The sequence below is a fragment of the Galleria mellonella genome, unplaced genomic scaffold, assembly GCF_026898425.1.
Source record: "Galleria mellonella isolate WM207_F2 unplaced genomic scaffold, CSIRO_AGI_GalMel_v1 utg1674, whole genome shotgun sequence".
Classification (NCBI taxonomy): domain Eukaryota; kingdom Metazoa; phylum Arthropoda; class Insecta; order Lepidoptera; family Pyralidae; genus Galleria; species Galleria mellonella.
In genome coordinates, this window is record NW_026442013.1 from 406,334 (window position 1) to 427,629 (window position 21,296).

The 21,296-nt window shown below is 34.0% G+C and overlaps 1 long non-coding RNA gene across 1 annotated transcript in view; it reads left to right on the top strand.

The window, feature by feature from the left end:
* The window catches only part of LOC128200197 (uncharacterized), a 33,545-nt gene extending 12,713 nt beyond the window's left edge, over window positions 1–20,832 (top strand). Inside the window, exon 3 of the long non-coding RNA XR_008252597.1 lies at window positions 20,572–20,832. This is a non-coding gene — a long non-coding RNA (uncharacterized LOC128200197). The remainder of the gene's footprint in view (window positions 1–20,571) is intronic.
* Window positions 20,833–21,296: the final 464 nt, after the last annotated feature.

Here is a 21,296-nt window from a genome sequence, read left to right on the forward strand (position 1 = left end):
AATATAATTTCATATCTAATAACATAGATAAAAGAGAGTATTTTTTTACATTAATATTGATAACAAAATATAATGGAATTGTACAATATTTATCTACAAAAGCTTTGGAGAAACAAAAATGTAGTTCGCGTTGTACCAGAGCTTGTTATATTATTCATAGTGATCTTATTTATTAATGTAATAAAATTGTATCTGGACTGTATCTGTACATGAAAGATATTAAAAAATATATAAAGGGTTCTGACAGAGCCGAGCCAGCTTAGAATGGGCCACCCCTTTCTTTCTCGTGGGTATCGCAAGAGCCGACTAAAGGAGGGCGAAGGATGGGCAGCAGCGTCCCTCTTAAAACATCTCCAAAGCCTAACTGCAGTTACCAATCCGCCTGCCAAACGTGGCAACTACTGGCAAAACTCGTCTTATAAGGGAGACCTATATGCTACTGTGGACAGTTAGCGGTTGGCATAATAAATATAGGTATTGCTTTGCGGAAAAAGCTACTGCAATTTGTATATACCCTGCATACGATTGCAAATATGTAAATTTTGTTGTTAAATAATGTTTAATCCAGTATTTATATATTATATGTATGTATATGTGTATATATGTATGTTATGTTTCGAAACAATCAATTTTTTGTTCCGCAAAGGCATTTGAAATTGTCACAAAAAAATCAAATAAGCACGGAAGCGAAATTATTGTACAAAAAATTGTGATAAACGGTCGAAAATTGACAACGTAATCGTATGGTTAATGTAGTTGTAAAAAAATTTCATACGAATTTAGACCCTCCCTATTCTAACACTGAATTATTCAAAATTCAAAATTCAAAAATCATTTATTCATGTAGGACATTTTAGCTGCTTATGAACGTCAAATTTTTACATTATAATTTTATTTTTTTCCCTACCGTAATTACAATAATACATGTGCACATATTTTTGTTTGACAACAGAAACAGGAGAAACTCTTTGTAATTCTACCAGATTTCGGCTACATAGGCTGTATCAATAGAATTTAATGAAAAAGTAACCAAGTATTTTTTAACCATGCGTTTTTAAATGCACTTTCTTCCACGCACAACCACACTTTCCTATCTACGACGACACGACATCATAACCTTCAAGAAAGAAGCATATTCGTTTTTTAAAAGACACCAGCAGACCTATTATGCTTCCAGTGTTCCGGGTGCTCATAGGCGGCGGTAGCCACTTACCATCAGGTGAGCTGCATGCTCGTCTGCTCCCTGTATTGTAAACAAAAAAAAAGTTTTGTTGAAATAATAACAGAAACACTGTCTAAATAAAATAAATTAGGAACAAATGTAAATATTTAAACAATTCTATAAATTTTTTTGTTTGTACTGTTATTGTATGCACAAGACAGTATGCTGATGACCATCAGTACACTGTCTTGTGATCAGGTCAATAATTAGTTTGTTTATATTTTAATTAATTTTTATTATAACAGACTACACAACTCTATCAATAGTATACATTCTAAGTCTGCCATAGATTTTTCCGCTTCATTAATATTATACATTTTGTAATTTCTTTTACTACTACAAAAGAACAAGGACATGTTTTTAATTAAACTTTTTGTTTACTTATAAATTTTCTTAAGTTAATAAAAGTATTAATGGATATAAATAATAAAAAGATTTTCTTTTTTTTAGATATAGATTATTTTTTAAACTAACTAGGTTTTTAAATGGATGATAATGGAATGGTAACACCACCCGCGCTATCGGTATACACCGGCGGGGCACCAGTGAAGAATGATAGGTGAGGATGAAGCAGGTCAGTTAGCGCATCGTGACGAATTCAACAAGAATTGTTCACGATGGTTTCCAGGGGGAACCTACGGGGAGGTCGACCTAAGCAATATACCTTATATTGCTAGCAATGGGGCTGTCAAACTCCATTGCTAACAATCCTTTTCGCCCCAACTAATTAGGTTGCGGATGATCATGAACGGCAGTAGTCACTTACGATCAGGTGAGCTGCATGCTTGTATGCTCTCGGTCTTATAAAAAAAAAAAAACTAAGTGCTATTTTTATTCAATATTAACAGCACCCGCCGTTATATTCGCATGACTGGAGTAAAAAGTGCCCTATGACAGTTCATATGTTAATACATGCGTTACAATTTTCATAACAATTACAGTGAAGCCGTTGAAACGCTAAGAAGCGATAAATAAATCCTTTTTTATTCCCTTTAAAACAGGTGTGCTTGTACGAGTGTTTCGGTTTGAAGGGTGGAATACGGCGATGAATTTACCTATGAAGCCATAACATTCTAATCCTCAGAAATGCCAACAATAAGGAGTACCATGATCGTCATATTCTATTCAATGGTTTCCATAGCGTTATTCATGTTTATAGATGATGGTTACCCTTCCTATTATGTAGACCATTAGTTTGTTTGTTATCTCCAAGTCTCATTTTACTATATGATAAATTAATGTGATAAAATTGTAACTAAGCAATGTCTCTACAGAAGGAGACTTTGTACAAAAGTCGATTACTTGGGTACCTCTGTCCTATTCGTGTTTCAACTGTGAAGCAGTTGTGTTTGCATGGTTGTGTTTCGGTTTGAAGTTTGGGATATGGCGTAAATTTACTGGGTACAGAGGAATAACACCTGAGTCCTCAGGAATGGCAACGCATTGGGGGTATCATGGGCGAAACAGTATACTCTGTTATGTCCATGGTACTGCTCATGTCTATAGGCGACGGTTACCACTGTTAATCAGGTGGGCCGTCAGCTTGTTTGCCATTCTAAGTTGTATAAAATATGGGGGGGGGGGAGTTCTCAATAAGACCAATTGATGTCAAAACAATATTTTTTAGAAATTTTGTCTGATTGTCTGTATGTTAATATTTGTGCAGATACAAATTTGATTTTCGTAATTATGTACCTAATAATCTAAATTGAAATCTAGTGTATGTTTCATCTTGATATATATATGGTGGTTTATTTTTTTTAGTTTATCAACTTCTGTATGTCAAGCGTACATAGTAGCGGGCGAATAGTAAAAAAATTGGTAGTAAAAAAGTAAGTTAATAATAAGATTGTCTAATAATATATTAGAGAAGATATTTTTTTTTTATATAAAAACTTAACGACAGAGTAGCAAAGTCAAATATACAAAAAAAAAACAGATTGCCAGCCCTACAAACGTAATGTAAGCGACCTTCAGGCCTCAGAGCACAGTGCGCGACATAGCAACAATCTCTAAGGTCACTGTGGATGTTAGAAATCTTTAGCTTTCAATGGTACATAGAAATCGGGAATGACTTACAAAATAATAAACTAAATCGGTCTTATCTCAATGTCACAACCGTGAAGCAGTTGTGTTTGCATGGCTGTGTTTCGATTTGAAGGGTGGGATATGGTGTGAATTTACAGGGTACAGAGGGATAACACCCGAGTCCTCAGGAATGGCAACGCATGGGGGGTACCATGGGCGAAACAGTATACTCTGTTATGTCTATAGGCGACGGTTACCACTTTCCATCAAGTGGGCCGTCAGCTTGTTTGCCATTCTAAGTTGTATAAAAAATTATCAATGCACTTGTAATATGAATACTGACACAAAGTTTCCTTATGTGACATAGTCATGCATCGACTAAGGAAGGGTTTCTGGAAATTTCCACGGAAATGGAAGATAACAGTACAGAGTGGGTTTAACAGCGTTTCCTTCTAGTGTGGTAAGTATAAAAATCTTAATAATATAATAAAATTGTAACGACGTCTGTACGTAAAAGATGTTTAAGAAAGATATGAAGATAGAAAGAAAAACTACCTTTAATTTTTTTCATTTTTTAATGCAACTTATAGTGGCAAACAATGACGACCCACCTGATGGAAAGTGGTAACCGTTGCCTATAGACATGAGCAGTACCATGGACATAACAGAATGTACGGTTTCACCCATGATACCTCCCATGCATTGCCATTCCAGAGTACTCAGGCGTTATTCCTCTGTACCCTGTTATTTTGCTGCCATATCCCACCCTTCAAACCGAAACACAGTCATGTAAAATACAACTGCTTCAGGGTAGAAACGAATAGGACGGAGGTACCCAAGTAACCGACTTTTGTACAAGGTCTCTCTCTGGTTTGTTCTATTTGTTCGTTTGTTACGTTATCACTCATAAACTACTACATCAAATTGGATGCCATTTTCACAATTCAGTCTTGAAGCCTTTTAAATTGTATCCCTCGGTTTCGCCCGCGTTAATTAGCAAATAAAGTATCCTTTGTAATACATTAAGATATAACCTATTCATGTACCAAATATCATTCAAATCTGTTCAGCAGTTTTTAGGTGAAAGACTAACAAACATCCATTCCTTGTTACAAACTTAGGCAGCTGTAATATTAATAGAATTTACCTTTAACTATTTAAGGCGAGAAATGGGCAACAGCGTCTCTCTTAAAACATCTCTAAACTGCAGTTGCCAATCCATCTGCCAAACGTGGCAACTACAAACAAAAGGGGGGCTTATGTTCAGCAGTGGACAGTTAAAGGCTGATATAACGACCTTTAACTCTATCCATCAATATCCGTCCGCCTTACTATAAAATAAAGTTAAACTCGCGATAGATATGTATTCAATACACGTTTAGATGTCTTACTTCAAACGCATGTTTAACATTTATGTTTCTTGTTTATGTAATAAAAGAAAGTCTATCGTATTAAAAAACAAAAGGTGTTTAATGTAATATATTTTATTATAATAATTTATGGACTTTTGCGTATAAAATTACAAATAAACATTATACACCGACAAAAAAAATTTCAAAATAAAATGTAATCATTTAAACAAAGTTTTGTTAAACATTGTCTAGATAAGCGACGTTTTGAATTGTTTTTATGGTAATATTGTATAAGTCTACGTAGACAATGTTAAGGGTAAAGGTAAAAGGACTAAGGTACAATTTATTTATTTATTTATTTATTTACTAGTTGACTCGGCAAACGTTGTTTTACCATATACATCATTTCGAGAACTATATATGAAAATTTAGCCTACTACAATTATTATATTCGATTGCCGTCATGCAACCCTATTGCGGTATATAAAAATCGCGATTAAAAAACATAGGTTGATCGTGAAAGCGTGAAAATTTGAATTGTATGTATTTTTCAATGCTAAATCATAATAAAATGAAAATAAAAAATATTTAAAAAAAATTAAGGGGTAGGTCACCCTTATCATTGAGGGGTATGAAAAATAGATGTTGGCCGATTCTCAGACCTACCGAATATGCACACAAAATATTATAAAAATCGATAAAGCGGTTTCGGAGGAGTTTGGTAACAAACACCGTGACACGAGAATTTTATATATAAGATTTCATCAACAGGATGAGCTTTGTAGTCACTCAATACGCTCACCCAGGAAAGCAACAGTACTGTAACACATATGTATAATTAAATGTAATATGATATAATGTTCGCTGTCAGTCGTGAACCACATGAAACACTCCTCAACTCAACTCAGTACAAAATATAGTCCTCGAAGTATTTATGTATTATTGTAATTCATATAAACACATATATCCTTATATATTTCCTTGTAATTTTTCTTTATTAGTCATGTACATTAGTATGTACATAAATGTTACTTTATGTTTTTTGTTTTACTTTTTTTTGTTACTACCCCGTCTGGAGGAATTATTGAATGTACAGATAGTGGTTTTTTGTCTACCAAATTAAAACCTACTGAAAAATCGACTTAAAAATAAAACTCGTTATTTGAAAATTTTTAACTTATTACACTGAAACCATTATTTCGTAAAGTATCGATTATAAAGTAAGTAAGAATGGCAAACAAGCTGACGGCCCACCTGATGGAAAGCGGTAACCGTCGCCCACAGACATGAACAGCACCATGGACACAACAGAGTATACTGTTTCGCCCATAATATCCCCATGCGTTGCCATTCCTAAGGACTCAGGTGTTATACTTCTGTACCCAGTAAATTCACGCCATATCCCACCCTTCAAACCGAAACACAGTCATGCAAACACAACTGCTTCACGGTTGAAACACGAATGGGACAGAAGTACCCAAGCAATCGACTTTTGTACAAAGTCTCCTATTATAGATGTTTTGAGAGGAACGCTGCTGCCCATTCCTCCACCATAAGGTTCCTTAGTCGCTTCTTCCGACACTCATAGGGAAAAAAGGGGTGGCCTATTCTATGCCGAGACCTACAGGGCTTTAACATTTATAATATTTGTAGGATAAATACTTGTACTGTACCATTTTTCGACATAGTATTAATATTTCGAATAACCTTGTATAAATTTTTCGATTAGCAAAGAAATCCATAGGGATCAACCCTATAGATTTACACATATTTTTAGCTGACCCATTGACATCGAACCTTTCTACTATTTAAGATTACTAATACTGTGACTCTAGGCATGGAGATCTGAGATAGATTGATCAAAGAATCAACTGTTTGTCTTTAGTAATCGATTTTTAATCGATATACAGCACTAAATCGATACAGTAATCGATTTCTCATTTTAGAATATCGAGGTTCTATTTTTTTTCTGTGTTGATAAGAACCGTAAAATTTACAAGTATATAAATGTATCTAAACACATGCAAATTTACGACAATTAATAAATTTGTAAAAAGAATATAAACAAATAAATGATATAGTTGTAAAAAAAGCTTAATAGAAACTACAAATTATCAGTTTTTTTCGTAATTGGATTTAAATTCACATTAAAAATATAATCTCGAAAAAATCTACTTTAGAGAAATCGATTGTAGATCCAAATATGTTGTGATTTAATTTATCAGGTTTCGTCATTCTAATCGATTCAAAAATCGCTTTTATTCGTAAAGTATTGCCAACCCTAAGTCTGTCTGGATAAGTACTAACAGCCCGTCTCCACTGAAATTTTCTGTATTGTTTTGTTTGCTACAATAATAAAGAAAATTCCAGTGAGATATTATTGTCTGAGTTGTTTTCGAATGGCAGGCACGCATTATTCCTAATTGTTGTTTTGGCTTCTACGCATCGAACATATATATATATATATATACAATATATTATATATATATATATATATATATATATATATATATATATATAAGTTAAGTTTACCAATGTACGGATGTGTATATATATATATATATATATATATATATATATATATATATATTCTTTATTGCACTTAAAAAAAAGAAACAGCGACTAGTTTTTGCAGTAATAATCATAATATTTATCATTAACATTATCATAACATTTTTTAATTAAGTTTTTTTGGCTGCTGCCCTTTTCTCGACTAGTAAACTTTCTTAGTAATAGTAGTTCCCTTAGGAACGGAAGGTGCGCCCCATTTTATTTAGTTCACAAAGCAAGAATACTTTGCATCACTAAAAATTGACTTGAACAAACATACACATTATAAATAACAATATGTTTCATAGATAAGTTACACTAGCTGATGCCCGCGACTTTGTGTGCGTTGAATTTGTTACTCTTGTTTAGCATATGACGATGTATGTACCTACCTATCTATTATGTCTGGGAATACTCTGGAAATCTTTGCCTTAGGTCAAAATAACTTTACTTAAGTATGTTGTGTACTAAGATAGAGAAAAGATAGAAGAAGTGTACCACCATGCAAAATTTCATTTAAATCGGTCCAACAGTTTCAGAGATTAGCCCGTACAAACAGACAAATAGACAAACAGACAGAGAAACAAAAAATTTGAAAAATTCTGGATGAGTTCTATTTCACATCTAACATCCTCCTGACTCGGTTTTTAGCGTTTTTTTTTTTCTATGTATACACATTGGACCTTTACAGTTTTATTATATGTACCTATACATTGTAAATACATTTTTGAAGTTAAAATAAGGAATAACGTGTTCACATACAAATACTATTTAGCAACAGTTTTTTTGCCCTGCAAAGAGAAACAGTTAGTTCAATCGTCACAAAATTAATATGAGACCAATACGAGAATGAGTCCAACCAAAGTTGCAAAAAGAATTATTAAAATCGGTCCAATATTGACGATATAATCGAGTAACAAAGAGTTGCTAAAAGTCAGACGAATCGAGAAACTCCTTTTGAAATTGGCTCAGTAAATAAAAACAAGATAAGCTTTCGGAGCTACTATATAACAAGATTTATTCAAGTTTAGTGACATAGCAACCCCGTATTCAAAGGACATCTTTACCTGAAAACGGCTAGTCGGCCAAGCGGTCGCCCGTCCGTTCACCTACGACCTTGTACGTCCCGCTGTTGACCGCCTGAGAAGTCGTATGTGTCGATATTTTTTAGTATATCTCTTATTCGATGTAAATGTTTAATTTCATTGCCAATATGAGACAATTTTAACCGCTAGTGTTTTGTTTTACAGACGTAAGAGAAACTGGTAATGGAAGACACAATTTTTATATTATATATATATAATTAAATAAATGAATGAATGAAAACTATTGTTCCATTCAACGAATAAAACAGGTTATAACGGTTAACAATATATATATATATATATATATATATATATATATATATATATATATATATATATATATATATATATATATATATAAAAATCCTTACATTTACCAACTAATGCTAGTAAACCTAAGTTAAGTTTACCAATGTACGGGTGTGTATATATTTATATATTCTTTATTACATTTGTTTATATATATATATATATATATATATATATATATATATATATATATATATATATATATATATATATATATATATATATATATATATATAAACAAAATTAATACTTAATTACACAAAAGCAAGATAAAGAGGCAACAATGGCCGCCTTTATCGCTAAACAGCAATTCTTTACAGGGAATTCCAAGTTCGTACAGTCCTACTAATCTAAATATACTACGTGTATATTTAAAGCGACTACATAAAGGAAGAGTTCTATGTGTGTATTCAAGCGATATATTCGCCAATATTGAATCCATTTTAATAATATTTTTTGCCGTTAAATTAGTTTTTTTTTCTACACTAATATTATAAAGAGGAAAACTTTGTATGTTTGTTTGGTTGTAATGAATAGGCTCAAAAACTACTGGACCGCTTTTAAAAATTTTTTCACCGTTCGAAAGCTATATTATCCACGAGTAACATAGGCTAAATTTTATTTTGAAAAAAATAGGGTTCCGAAGGGTTAAAAATCAACCAGAAAAGTTACTTATTTTGCGTCCGCGACACACTATACCTATCTATGTCGAGTGAAGCACAACAACCATTTTTTTATTTAAAAATTTTGAATTTTTTTGGACTACATTTAAACGCATTTATTTTACTCATGCTATTAATTCTTATCAAAATAAATTATTTCATCACTAAGTACAGTTTATGTAAATAATATTTGGTCTTTGAATGATTAAAATTGGACGTTTTGTTTTGAAGTTATGGCGAAATTGAAATATTACTATTTCCAAAAATTGCATATTGCGATAACCAAGATCCATGCGGGTGTTAGAAAAAGGGCAATTTATTCTTTATAATATAGATAAAATTATATGTGGGGTACTATGTAAAACTAACTTTACATATATGTATATAATATATTATTTAGCAATATAAAGGTCTCATGGTAATAAATAGAAATAAAGCACAAGTTCCCTTAGGTCATTTATTTTAGATATCGTACAATTAAATCATATATTTACTTATTTTACTTTACATTTGATATATAACAAATAATATAACATAAATACCCAACTTCTGTTACTCCATTGACACTTATTTGAATATAACTTCTTTAGGACTTCCATCAACAATAATTGTGATATATTTTATAAAATGACCACGTGGTTCACTATACTTGTTCACTATTGATATGTCAGGGAGCTCTGTTCTGTTCAACGGTTGGACAAGAAGTGTCTCCCCACCCAAATAACAATCTTTTATATCTACAGGGCCGAATTCGAGTGAACAAGTCAGCGAGACCACGTGTTCTTACAATTTCATTACTTTTTATACAAGTATCATGACAATAAATAATTATATAATTAATTAAAATATAAATTAGTGTTCTATATACTGAAATAAAAGAATATACTGGAATGTTAACTGTATTGATTTATTGTACAAACTAAACGACAACTAAATATTGCAAAATAGCCAAAACTATTAGTGATTAGTGATTATTGACAGATAAATACCTGTGTCTCAGCTATATCTGCTACGAAGTAATTTTTTTTACAAAATTGTAATGGAATGCTTCTTTGCTTCCGCTATCGGTACACTAGTGAGGGTTTATAAATGAGGATGCAATTATGATTACGGATTAGCTGCCACATCAAGAAGAAGCGATGAGGAATTATTTAAGCACGAAAACTGACTGCTTCTATGGCTATATTCAAGGTGGTATGTCAAGATATCACCGTGTGGTCCCGGCATAGAATGGACCGCGCCTTCTTTTCCCGTGGGTCTCGTTAGAAGCGACTGAGTGAGGGTGAGAAATGGGCAGCAGCGTTCTTCTTAAAACATCTGTAAAAGCCTAACCGCGGTTGCCAACCCGCCTGCCAAGCGTGGCAACTACTGGCAAAACTCCCCTTATATAGATAGGGGATAGCTTATGTCCAGCAGTGGACAGTTAACGGCTGAAATAATAATAAAAAAAATGCCAAGATGAAATGCTACCCTATGACCGAGACATAAGGTACATAATTTTGGAATACCTAGAATTTTAGGTTACGCGATATATTGAAAACGTGTGCGACTTTTCTAGACTAGATACCGAGGGATCTGAGCACGTGGGCGGCTTGCCGAACTGACTTCTCCCATAAAACATTAACAAATTATTTAGCGTTTTGCGGCATTTGGCTTCTGTTCAAAATACTGTATAACTAGGCAATAGTTACATTTACACGAATCGATTCAAGTGACGACGGTAAGCTCGCCACGTTGGATTCTAATATGCTCAACGGGGGAAAAGGGATTGTTAGTCATGGAGACTGAAAATCCCATTGCTAGCAATATATCCAACCAGGTCGACCTCCTCGCGGTTCCCCCTGGAAACTATCATGGTTAATTCCTGGTGAATTCATCATGATAAGCTAACTAGCCTGTTTTCATTCTCATCAATCACTCTTCACTGGTGCCCCGCCAGCGTATCCTGTTAGCGCTGGCAGAGTTACCATACCATTTTCACCCAACAAAAAAAAAAAAAAAGTATGCTCAGCGATATATGGGCATATAGTGTTATCTTTCAAGGCAATGGTCGATAAATTATTTGACTATCCCATTTGGCATTATAACCTTGAGCATAATTTATTCTATTCTTAATAATACAAATTTTTACTAATCCAACTCTAACTATGAATACGAACATTGAATAAATTCACTCAAAAAACTACTGGGTGGATTTCAATGAAATTTGGTACACAGGTTATATTCGAATTTAACAAATATAATATTTATACACTGATTCACGTGGGTGAAGCCGCGAGATGCTACTAGTAATATAAATACGAAACTTTCTTTGATTGTTACCTTTTAGTATTCTAATGGCTGAACCATTTTTTTTTAATGAATGATAATGGAATGGTAACCCCGCCTGCGCTAACAGTATACGCTGGCGGGGCACCAGTGAGGGGTGACAGATGAGGATGAAAAGGCAGGTCAGTTAGCCCATCGCGATGAATACACTTGGAATTCAGCACAATGGTTTCCAGGGGGACCACTGTTAGGGTATATTGTCAGCTATGGGACTGATAATTCGCATTACTAACAATCCCTTCCCCCCACTACTGGCTGAACCAATTGTCAGCCACGTAGTTTAAGAATGGGGAAGAAAATGCACTACTTTTTATTTTGCTCAACGAGCATCGTGTAGATTCAAGAATGGACAATATCAAGAATGAGTATACAAGACGAAGTTAAAAAGTAGCATCAATAATGGAGAAGATGAGAAATAGTCGTTTGTCATGGTATAAACATGTGATGCGTAGGGAAGAAGAGAATATGGGAGGAAAGGTATTACGTATGAATATAGAATGAAATGAAATTTATTTGCCAGAAACATTGTAGATAAGATGTAGCTTGTGTCAAGTTTACAAGATGTCCATTACGTTTCGCCTCATCAAATGGCATGCAAATGTTAACCATTGAATTTACATAGGTTTATTTAATTACCAATTACTGACTACATTAGACAATACACAAAAATCACTATTGGTACCAAGTGCACACTTGGTAACTGGATGGTTATAAATGCAAAAGATCCAAAAAGAGATGGATGGATTGTGTAAAAGATGACATGGCCAGAAAGAGAGTGACTAGAGAGTTGACTGTAAACAGAGATGAATGGCAGAAAAAAACATTACGCCAACCTGAAAAAGATATTTTTTGATGGGTGTAAATGGTACGATAACTCCGCCAGCGCTAACGGGATACGCTGGCGGAGCAACATTGAAGGGTGATAGATGAGAATGAAAACAGGCCAGTTAGCCTATCATGATGAATTCATCAGGAATTAACCATAATAGTTTCCAGAGAGAACCGCGAGGAGGTCGACCTGGTTGGGTATATTGCTAGCAATGGGATTCTCAGTCTCCATTACTAACAATCCATTTCCCCCCTCAAATAGATATTAGAAAACAACAAGATAAAGAAGCAGACACAATAATGGTTGAAAACTAGTATGATAAAAATTACCAATATGTCACATACAGCGTATATCTACAGCTATGTGGAATAACAATATACATAAAGTGGAAATAAATGGAAGCAAAGACCTGAAGGCCGTACCCAGTGGGGTGCCTTGAGAGAGGCCTATGTACAGGTGTAATACAAGTAAGTAAGCAGCTTGACGGCGGAATTAAATACCTATATACACAAACCATTTAGTACGCATTTATTGATTATATCCATATAGTTCTACAATTTAATTTTATCACACTACAGGGAGTAGAACAAAACGGCCTTTTTTCTCCGTTTAGTTCAACCATTTTCAGTATAATTTTAATAGAATTAAATTAACTAATTAATATTAAGGGAATTTAAAGCTTATTTTTTGTTGGTTTAGTTCTATTTTATTATATCACCAAAACGATAAGATCCAAAACAGACATAAAAGAGAGCAGAACGGATTTTTCAGTTCTACTAGTGGAAGTAAATCGTAGAACAATACAAATACGAGGTTTGTGGAAAGTACGTATAAAAGTTTTTTAAAAATTTTATCCCCCTGTGACATAATGCACTTGTGCCAACGCCGTTTCCACTGTGAGAAGGCTCCTTGAAAGTCCTCTGGTTGTAGGTTTCTCATCTGCCACGTCGTAGCTTTTTTTATCTCATTTATGTCCACCAAATGCCGCCCCCGAAGTACCAATTTGGTTTTTGGGAACAAGAAGAAGTCACACGGGGCCAAATCCGAGGGGGTGTTTCGTAATGGAATTTTTACTCAAAAACTCACGGACAACAAGAGAGGTGTGGGCAGGGGCGTGAAGAATCCAACGCCCCTTCGCGCCAATTCTGGACGAACTCGTGCCACACGAGCTTTGAGGCGTCTGAGCACATCGACGTAGAATTTTCCATCAACTGTCTGGCCTGGAGGGACGATTCTTGATGGACAATCCCCGAACATCGAAAAAAACAATCAACATTGTCTTGACATTTGAGCGGGATTTTCTTGATTTTTTTGTTCGTGGTTCCCCGGATGTCTTATCGAATTAGATCGGCAAAAATTTCACGGCCATTCTTGCCGAGTTTCGAGAGAAACTTGTTTACGACGCGCTGCTCTTCAACGGAAGCGGGCTCCATGCCGATCGTTAAGAGGTAACTTCACAGATGGCGTGAGCACAGCGGTCAGACCAGAACTGAAGCATTGTTAGGGACATAAGGAAGGGGTTACCTGGCCTCCCCACTCCTCTTTCTCGCATTCCAGAACACTTTTATACGAACTTTCCGGACAGACCTCGTATAATTCACTTGTTCGAGATGAAATCGATTCGTAGAGTAGTTTAGCGTAGTACTTTAGTTAAGATCGAAAATATGAGCAAAACACCCCTCTCCCCCCCACAATCACTTTCCAGCCTTCCATCACCGCAGTTCAGAAGCGAAAAATGTAAAAAAAAATATAGTTTATATGCCTGTATGTGAATTTTACAGGATAAATAAAAAGGTATTTCTAACTAGTATACCGTTTTCAAGAAATTATCGATAAATCTCCAAAAAATAAATTTAATTATGTGATTATGGTTTCAAATAAGAAATTACGAATTGTCGTGCCAACAATAAAAACTATTTCGTAATAGAAATGCAATGAAGGTAATTTTTTCTCATATTTATATATTTATGTACGGAGTGTAAGTACTACTCATACTTGACTGGTTTTTTAATAGACTTCCATTTGTTAAGATCTACGTTATAATTTATGTACCGTGTGTTATGATAGAATAATAATACAATACTATTATTTTTCATTTCCAGGCCGTCAAAATTGGCGATAGAACAAATCGTAATACACCAGCGCAAGAGAAGGAAGTTTCCAAAATCTATGCTAAAGCACCAAGCTAGCGTAAAACGGCGTATTAAGGTTTCTCCAGGGTCAGCAACGTGCACGTGACACATTTAGTGTTACAGGCGTTTATAGGTTACAGTGACCGTTTACTATCAGACGGGCTGTATGTTTGCCACCTTCGTGATATAAAAAAATAATAAAAAGAAAGTACACACTTAAACTCCAGTAGATAATCTGGATAGACGATACAGTAGTGATAATAATTAAAATGAAAAATAAATATCAATCGAATCAATCTCACCTTTTATAATTTTAAACTGTTTAATGCAAATAAACTCATTTCATTTCATTTCAAAAAATTCCAAATCGCTTTACAACTAACTGAGTTAATATTTTTTTTAATAGGTGATAATGGAATGGTAACCCCGCCTGCGTTATCAGGATACACTGGCGGGGCACCAGTGAAAGATGATAGGCGAGGATGAAGCAGACCAGTTAGCCCATCGTGATGAATTCAACATGAATTGTTCACGATGGTTTCCAGGGGGAACCACGTGGAGGTCGACCTAATAGGGCATATTGCTAGCAATGGGGCTGTCAAACTCCATTGCTAACAATCCCTTTCCCCCCGACTGACTTAGTTATGAGATAACAAACATAAAAAAAAAATCGAATTGAGAAGAAAATTTTGAAGTCGATTGAAAAAGTACAACTCCTTCCGTTAGACCGCATTCAAAGTCGGGCAGCTCGAATTGTTGACGATCGGCGTCTTACTGTCCGGCTCGACCCACTGAAACTGCGTAGAGATGTTGCATCTCTGTGTATCTTCTACCGAATTTATCATGGGGAGTGCTCTGAAGAATTGTTCGGATTGATACCTGCTGCAGATTTTCACCATCGTACAACCCGCCATAAACTAAAATTTCATCCCAACCATCTGGACGAGTGGCGGTCCTCCACCGTGCGTTTTTCAAGGCACTTTCTTCCACGCACAACCACTCTTTGGAATCAACTTCCAGCAGCAGTATTTCCGAACCGATACGACAACATAACCTTCAAGAAAAGAGCATATTCCTTTTTAAAAGGCCGGCAGCACACCTGCAATGCCGTAGGTGTTGTGGGTGACCATGGGCGGCGGTAGTCACTTACCATCAGGTGAGCCGCATGCTCGTTTGCCCCCTGAGTTGTAAAAAAAAAAAAAAAACGAGCAAAAAATATATTGCTTCATAAAAACATTATTAACATTTGCCGTTTATTTATTTATATCTTTATTGAGCACAAAACCAGCGGCACAATAGGTATAACGTACTCTTTTATCTTTTATGTCTGTTTGTATACACATTACGCCGTTACCAATAATTGCTCGATTTCAATGGAATCAGTCTTTTATTTGCTTATACTAGGTCAATATATGATAGAATTTTTATCACAGGAAAATGTATAGCTCTTATTAGGGCTGCCATCCATCCGGAATTTCCCGGATTTGTCCGGAGTTTGAAGAGCGTCCGGGGGCCGGAGGCAGGAGTTTTTGAAAAGTGTCCGGGTTACACTCTTTTGTTGTCGGGGGGAAAGGGATTGTTGGTAATGGAGATTGAGAATCCCATTGCTAGCAATATATCCAACCAGGTCAACCTCCTCGCAGTTCCCCCTGGAAACTATCATGGTTAATTCCTGATGAACCATCATGATGGGCTAACTGGGCTGTTTTCATTCTCATCTATCACCCTTCACTGGTGCTCCGCCAGCGTATCCCGTTAGCGCAGGCGGAGTTACCACACCATTTTCACCCATCAGAAAAAAATCAATTTTTTTATAGATAGGCAATCAATTGAAATATATATTAGTATATATATTCATATATATATATATATATATATATATATATATATATATATATATATATATATTATGTTAAAAAATATTTTTTCTCTCTCTCTCTGGGGAAAAATCCATATTTCGCCGAAATGTCCGGGATTTTTGCCGTGTTTATTCGGTGTCGGCAATTTAGGTGATGGCAGCCCTAGTTCTTATTAATACTTAGTTATATCTATTTGTATTGTCATTTTAAATTCATATGTAAATAATTTTACAGACTTACATGTAAAATCGTTCACATAATTATTATGAGACATACTTGTTATATATATTTTTTTATACAACTTAGAATGGCAAACAAGCTGACGGCCCACCTAATGGAAAGTGGTTTTCCTAAAAGTAAATAAATAAATATTTCTACTATTACCTATATATATGTAACTTTGTAAAGATAGAAATCTGGTGTTCTTTCACGCAAACACGACTGAACCGATCTGAATGAAATTTAGAACATAGATAGATTGATTTTAACTTAAAACATAGGATACTTTAGAATGTACTACGTGAGCGAAGATTCAGGATAAGGCTAGGATTAAATCAATCGTTTTATGATTAATATAAAACTGTTGCTTGAACCCACTACATCACAGAGTAGGAAGGGCATTAAAAAATCTACGTTTAGGTATAGATTTATTTTAAAAGAGTTTTTAATTATAATTATTTATACCTTCATTAGATAAAAAACCCGAGTAAATTTTATAACCTTCCCTACGAGCCTAGGACTCATTTAGGTTTTCTTTTTTAATCAAAGTCCTAAGTAAATCTTAGTACATAGGTAGGTAGAGCTTTTTTCTAAATTTCACTGGTACTTTTTTAGTAATAAAATATTGACAGAATCATAAGGAGTTCAGAAGAAAAACTAAATATTATTCTTTGAGTAGAACATTTTAACTTTTGAGGTAGTCGAGATGAAAAAACCACCGTTTATTTATTTTTCGCTAATTGTAATCTGTGGTTGCGCTGTCAAGAGGCACAGCAGTGCTCTCGCCAAGACGAGCACGGCCGTATCTTTCTTTTCTCGAAATGCCTCACGGCATTTATAACATATTGGGTAAAAAATTCCATAAGTCACTATGAGAACACTTCAATGTGGATAAAGCCTGAAATTTGAATTTCTAGTGATCAAAAGCACATATTCGTATTATAACTAGCTAAATTTCCAATATACGAGTACCTGATAATTATACCTATAGTTTATGAAGTATCGTAGTCAAAGTTCATAATAATATTGTCATTGACACTCACCGATAATCAAAATTCTAAGTTGTTCCAACAATCTCACTAACTTCAAATTTAGAATTTTAGTTTACGTATAACCTTTATAGGAAGGAAAAAATGAAAAATAATTTCATTATTAATTTTTATTAAATGAAAAATAATGAATTTTTTTATTAATTACTTAAAATATCAAAATTTTAAAAAACTTCTAGCAATCTCAGATACTTCAAATTTTTATTTTTAGTTACCGTTTGGTCTGTAAAAGAAGGAAAAATGTTGCCGTGCTATTGCCAATCATTATAATTATTATAGAAATAAAGATGTTTGATATTAAAATCATAATTATCATAAATATTGACAGTTATCTGTTTAGATAATAATTTATAACAGAGTTTTTAAATAAGTACTTCCATAGACACTGAAATAACGGACTTGGTTTTATATGAGACTGAAAATTTTTATAGAACTGCGTGGCGAGACTTGGCATTTTTTTTACAATTTATCTTTTTGATAGAATTAATTTTAATAAAATAGCATTATGTGGCTATAGATATAACTAGTGCTAAAATAATATACATTTTTACAGTTATAGTATTCAAAATTAATTGTCAAAATTGATATAACATTGAAACAAAACGTATAAATGAAAATTTCCAGACAAATTTAACTTTCTTCTTTTTGGAAATAGTTTAAAAAGGACGTTTTGTTTTTCATACCAATTTGGTATATAGGTAAATATGTATTTATATAAATTTGTGTGCGTAAAAGGTCTAGCTTTTACTGGCGACTTCGTTCGCTTGACCAGGATATGTTTACTAGTTAGCAAACTAATAAAAAAAAAACGAATATAATATATATATATATATATATATATATATATATATATATTCTTTCTTTTTGGTTGGTGAAAATAGTATGGTAACCCCGCCTGCGCTGATGGGATACGTTGGCGGAGCACCAGTGAAGGGTGATAAATGAGAATGAAAACAGGTCAGTTAGCCCATCATGATGAATTCATCAGGAATTAACACTTAATAGTTTCCAGGGAGAACCGCGAGTAGGTCGACGTGGTTGGGTATATTGCTAGCAATGGGATTCTCAGTCTCCATTACTAACAATCCCTTTCCTTCCAATATAATATATATTAAATTTCATAGTGATTGGTTAAGCCGTTCACGCACTATAAACAAACAAACAAATACTTTCACATTTCTAATATTAGGAACGATAACAGCCATGAATCATGTTGATTTTACATAAAGTATGTGAAATGCGCTGGAACTATTTAAATGGCTTTTTTTCATCATCATCACTATGAGCTCAGATCTATCCATCACTGATTAATTATGAGCCTTCTTTTCACTGCACTATATCGTACTTATTCTAAGACTAAGGGAACTTTATAGTCAAGGAGTGGGCAGCAACATACTTCTTAAAACATCACCACAAGCTGCTGTTGTCAACCCGCCTGCTAAGCGTGGCAACTACTTAACAGCTAATATGATGATAAAAATATGATAAAATAAGTACAAAATATGATGCAAAAATGTACCATCGTTTTTTTTTTATTATAAATATAAATAAAAATATGTACTGAAAATGGAGGTCATATTCACAAAGGACGTGGCATACAGCTGAGTGGCACCGTTTTAGTAATTTATTCCTACTTTTTGTTTATTTTTTATATATAAACAAATTTTGTTAGTATTAAATACTTTGTTTTCGTTAATATTTAAAAGAAACATTGAATAAATATTTGTTTTTTTTTTTAAATAAAAATTAGGCAGAAATTCTAGGTACCAGAGTTACTGCCGGTAAATTATTGAAACTGTTCTACTTTACTGTTTCTATGCCATCTGTTCGACTCGAGTCGGGAGGGGGGGGGGGGATATGAAATCTCTACAAATACGATTGCAAACGGCGATGTGTCCATGTAAATCGCTAAGGAATGAATCAAATAAACATACGTAGATACAACTGCCGCACATATTAGGGCACATAAATGTTTATGTACCGCATTTTTGCATGTCTGCGTATATTTATAGCGGTGGGCGTCGGGCCGCGCGACCTTGTGCCCGAGACGCTCGTCGATAGACGTCTACTAAAAACCATGGTTTCACTTTTAACACCCATTATTGCACTGACTAATGTTTGTACATCGCTGCTCTTGTCAGTTGTGACTCTGTTCGATCACGTTTTAGCTCATCGATGGACAGTAAATTGCGTATTGAGGAACGAGAGTCGTCACGTGGTACAGTGGTGGCGGACAGCGCGCGCCACAGGCTCGCTCGCCAATTTCGCACACGATAAGTTCATCGACTCCTACAAGGATGCGTGAATGAACGGAAATTAACTGATGCGGCATTTGGCGGTTACAACAACCGACTTCCGATGTTTTTGCCTGTTCATTCCTAAAGCTAATAATTCATTATTATCTATGTGAAACGATTCGCAACGGATTTTTATACATAATTAAAAACAGTATTTATTGAAATCAGTTTTTTTGGCATTTTTATATAAATTTATTTTATTAATATTTGCCACGTAATTGTTGTTTTACCAGTATATTAATGAAGTAATGGTCTGTCTGTGCAATACAGATAAATATTTTACATATTAAGTACCTTTACATGTTTCATATGTACATGTACTATACTACTTTACATAAGTTATAAAATTACATAAATTATTCATTTATTCGAAAGTAAATTGATGCAATTTTATACTACTATGGTAGAAAACAAGTACATGATCCGTCTAATGGTAAACGGGGTTACCGTAACCTGTAGATGCCTGTAATATCTGGGATGCCTGTAAACCGCATGCGTTGTCACCCTTAAGAAACCTTAATACATCCTTTTTGAAAAACTCCTGCTGTAATCTTTAGGGAAGACCACAGCAGGAAAATCTTTCACAACCATTATATTCGTGAAAGGAAACTTCTCTGAAACTGTAGTGTATATGACTATTCTGTTTCTAGGGTGTGAAGATGGATTCTCTGCCGATGGCGAGCGGTGCGATAGTGAAAAGTGGTTGACAATTCGTTATACAGGCGGTAGAAAATGCAGACAGAAGTAGTCTCTCCTTAAATCAAGCAGCTGGATACATAACATATACAGATAATAAAGTTGAAATTTATCCGTATATTTTTTAATGTTATGTCTGTAATTCAAAAATTTACTTTGAGTTGAGTTAACTATGATGATAATGTTATTTCCTACTTTTTAATAAATCATGATTTGTTGAGAAAAAAATATTGACAATAATTTCATATTAGAACAACAATTATATATATATATATATAGCATATATATATATATATTCGTTAAGTATAATTGCTTTATGCAAATTTTTAATGAGAACTAATATTTATTAGTTTTTATATTTATTAGTCTACCCCACATCTCCATTCCCATATCTGGAAATATGTATTTTCTTATCGCTCTCTCACGTTTTGAACACAACGTGAATAAAGTCACGTTGTATTTGAAACGTCAAAGTTTTATGGTGTACTGTAATTATGTTAATAACTTCCTTAACTCATTAGGTAGAAAATATGCATATATCTACTATGAGATACTTAAGTAAAATAGTATTAATGATGTTTTATAATAATAAAATGGATATAAAACATGGGACCATTCACTAATAATAGAGTAATAATAAAGAACAAGGGAGGCAATGATAGTACATTTAAGTTTAAAA